We start from the raw sequence: 4,423 nt of genomic DNA, 5'->3' as shown, positions 1-4,423 counted from the left end.
ATAAACAGGGAGCCTACATCCTGGGAACAAATCTTTACTCCACACACTTCAGATAGAGCCCTAATAACCAGGATATACAAAGAACTCAAAAAATTAGACAATAAGATAACAAATAACCCAATCAATAAATGGGCCAAGGACCTGAACAGACACTTCTCAGAGGAGGACATACAATCAATCAACAAGTACACGAAAAAATGCTCACCATCGCTAGCAGTCAGAGAAATGCAAATCAAAACTACCCTAAGATACCATCTCACTCCAGTAAGACTGGCAGCCATTAGGAAGTCAAACAACAATAAGTGCTGGAGAGGATGCGGGGAAAAGGGCACTCTTGTTCATTGCTGGTGGGACTGCAAATTGGTGCAGCCAATCTGGAAAGCAGTATGGAGATTTCTCGGAAAGCTGGGAATGGAACCACCATTTGACCCAGCTATTCCCCTTCTCGGTCTATTCCCTAAAGCCCTAACAAGAGCATGCTACAGGGACACTGCTACATCGATGTTCATAGCAGCTCAATTCACGATAGCAAGACTGTGGAACCAGCCTAGATGCCCTTCAATAGATGAATGGATAAAAAAAAATGTGGCATTTATATACTATGGAGTATTATTCTGCATTAAAAAATGACAAAATCATAGAATTTGGAGGGAAATGGATGGCATTAGAGCAGATTATGCTAAGTGAAGCTAGTCAATATTTAAAAAACAAATACCAAATGACTCCTTTGATATAAGGGGTGTAAACAAGGACAGGGTAGGGACAAAGAGCTTGAGAAGAAGATTTACATTAAACAGGGATGATAGGTGGGAGGGAAAGGGAGTGAGAAGGGAAATTGCATGGAAATGGAAGGCGATCCTTAGGGTTATACAAAATGTCATATAAGAGGAAAGGAGGGGTAAGACAAGTTAATACAAATGGAAGAAATGATTTACAGTAGAAGGGGTAGAAAGAGAAAAGGGGATGGGAGGGGAGGGGAGGGGAGGGGGGATAGTAGAGAATAGGACAGACAGCAGAATACATCAGACACTAGAAAGGCAATATGTCAATCAATGGAAGGGTAACTGATGTGATACAGCAATCTGTATACTGGGTAAAAGCTGGAGTTCATAATCCACTTGAATCAAACCGTGTAATATGATGTATTAAGAACTATGTAATGTTATGAACGACCAATAAAAAAAAAAATTAAAAAAATAAAAAAATAAAAAAAATAAAACCTGAAAAAAAAAAGAATCTAAATCTTAGCATACCTAAAATAGAACCCTTGTTTTCCTCATATTCCTAACTTTATCCTAATGAATTGATGAATGATATTATCCAATACTTACTTTAGCTTCAACTCAAGACCTAAAGTTATTTTACTCTTTCCCTTATCCTAAAATCAAAAGAATGTGTACATTTGTTGGTAAAAGTCTCCCAATATAGAAGTAATCAGTATTTCTCTCTCCATCACTGTTGCTAATTCTTAAATCAAGATACCATTGCCTAGACTGGGAATGACAGGAGCAACCTCTTGACATGACTCCCTGCTTTCACACTTATACCCAGCTTTCTATTATTTCTATTTCTAGCAGTCTAAATAAATTGGAAAAATGACAACTTAATTCATGACATTTCTGCTCAAAAGCCTACAATGCTACGACTCCAATTAGCACAAACTCATTAATCCAGCACAACAGATTTCTTGGCTGTCTTTGTAGCATCATTTTTTTTTTTTTTGTCTTTTTCATGATGGATTCCATGAAGTATTCCTCTAATTTTGGGGAAGTGACTCTACCTTTAGTTCCATATTAGAAGTTTGAATCAAAACATACAATGACATAAAATTCCTGTGGGCACTTTTTATATCCTGGACAAGGACTGATGAAGGGAAGGTGCATGACTTATGCCTACCAATCGAATTGAATTTCAAGAAAATTACTGGGAATTGTGAAACATGAACTTTCCTGCAGATATGAAAAGTTGAACTGCTTCAGCTATTTTTAAGGAGGAGAAAAATAAGAGTCTAAGGCCACAGCCAACCTCCAGAGACAAAGAGCTGGGGGGATTGCAGAGAACAGGGATAAGAATTCTGCACAAATATTGCCTGAAGCATCACTTATCTTCTTAGTTATTAAAAGCAATAAATTTATTCCTTATTTAAGCTGCTTTCAGTTAGATTTTAGAACTAATGGTATCTAAAGCAACAGGCCTTAACCATGATGGTTGTAGGACTCAATTACATACTCGAAAAATTAAGTACATTACAGAGATTTTGCTTATGTGATTATCAATATGTCTATCAATTATTTTAAAATAAAAGCATAAACTTCAATGGTAAGTATAAGCAACATATTTATGGAAAAATCTTTTGAAATAATGTATTAAGTGAAAGAATGACATTGTCCACATCTTTGCAAATCTTTTTAATATCTGACTTACTAAGAGACAAATGTATTCTGAGATATGCTTCTGCATTCCATCTGTATTAATTTTTTTTTAACTTATAGAGAAATATGACCTCACCAGGATATGTAATTCCAATAAAGACCTTCAAAATGTTAGCAGGTATATTAAAAACAGCTTGGTGTCACTTATTATCAGAGAAATGCAAATCAAAATTGGAGGTATCATCTCATACATGTTATGATGGCCATCATTTAAAAACGAAGATAAATGTTAGTAGTTCAAATGCAGACAAATAGGAACTCTTTCACATTGTTTCTGGGAGTGCAAAAAAGTGCAGCCATTAAACAGCACAGAGGCTCCTCAAAAAAATTTTAAAAAAATAGAACCAAAATATGATCCAGCAATCCCACTTCTGGGAATTTAGCCAAAAGAACTGAAATCAAGACACTGAAGAGATATTAGCACTTCCATGTTCATTGCAGCACTATTCATAATGGCCAACATATGGAAACAACATAAATGTCCATAGAAAAATAAATCCACTCAGTCTTTAAAAAATATAAATTTTCTTAGTATGCAACAACATGGATGAACCCTGAGGACATTATATTAAGTGAAATAGTCACTTCCTCACTTTATTTATATACAATACCTAAAACCCATAGAACAAAGTGCCAAATCTGCCAACACTTTGCTTAGGCTTTGCAGCCTCAAGGACTGTGAGAAAGAAATGTTGGTCTTTTAAGCTATACATTCTGTGATATTTTATTATTGCCCCTTTGATTGACTAAGATACCCTTTGACCCATCCCCCCACCCCCAATACTTCTGGGATTAAGTTCACTTTGTTCCATCTTTTTTTTTTTTTTGGTACGGGGATTGAACTCAGGGGCACTCAACCACTGAGTTACATCTCCAGCCCTATTTTGTATTTTATTTAGAGACAGAATCCTGCTGAATTGCTTAACACCTCGCTTTTGCTGAGGCTGGCTTTGAACTCTCAATCCCCCTGCCTCAGTCTCCTGAGCCACTGGGATTACAGGCATGCTCCACTCCACCTGACAATTTGTTCTCTTAAATCTTACTATTACCTCTATAGTTTCCAACCATACTTATATATACTTGCTAAAAGAAATATTTATTTATTTTTATTGCCACTTCAGTCCATTTACTTATTCAATAGATTTTACAAAAGTGACTGTAAAATGTACTGTCATGTGCCACAAATTTGAGATGTAGAGTCGATGAATTTTAGACAGGAAAAGAGTAGAAGTTACACTCTTCCATGCAAGTGGCATAGTAAAATAGACATTGTCCTTGGCTGGTAAGATCATTTACTTCCTCCAATATATGAGAGAAACAAGCTTGCTTTGCAAGAGTGAGGGAATGAGAAGTGATTCACATCAATGTCACTATTTGGTTGATTTTTTTCTCCCATTTCAGTTACTTTAAGTTAGCTAACTGTAAATGAGTGGATCAGAGAGCATTAAAAAAAAATCAAAACCAGACATTCTAGCAATACAATGTAATAGTTTGTGACTGTCACAAACTTCCATAAAAATAAAACAATAAAAGGAAACCATAGCGTGACATAAATTACAACCTACACATTCATTTGCATTCATTATAATGGCATATATGTCCTCCATTAATATTCTTTGATAATAATTGTTGTATTTCACTGAGACTAGAAGTAAAGGCATTGTTATTATTATTCTTTATTTAGATAGGCAAGGAAAACTAAATCAACATCTGTGGTATTACTTCACTTACTTGCAGCTTGTTAGAGAATGCTGCTAGCACTAGACAATTCTCATCTCTGCAGCAAAAGGGCACAATGATTTTTTCACTTCATAAAAAAGTCTCTATTAGTCTTGTCAAAAAAACCATTTAACACAGTTGAGACGATAGTATGTCACTAAATATCCAGATAAAATAACAATATTCTCATGCCAGCATCAGACTATACTCTGAATATTTTTTTCTAGCTTTCATTCTCTTATATTCATGAAATGAGGGTGAGAAGAGAAGGA

This window comes from Urocitellus parryii, chromosome 2 (assembly GCF_045843805.1).
Source record: "Urocitellus parryii isolate mUroPar1 chromosome 2, mUroPar1.hap1, whole genome shotgun sequence".
Lineage (NCBI taxonomy): Eukaryota > Metazoa > Chordata > Mammalia > Rodentia > Sciuridae > Urocitellus > Urocitellus parryii.
This window is presented reverse-complemented; position numbering follows the sequence as displayed.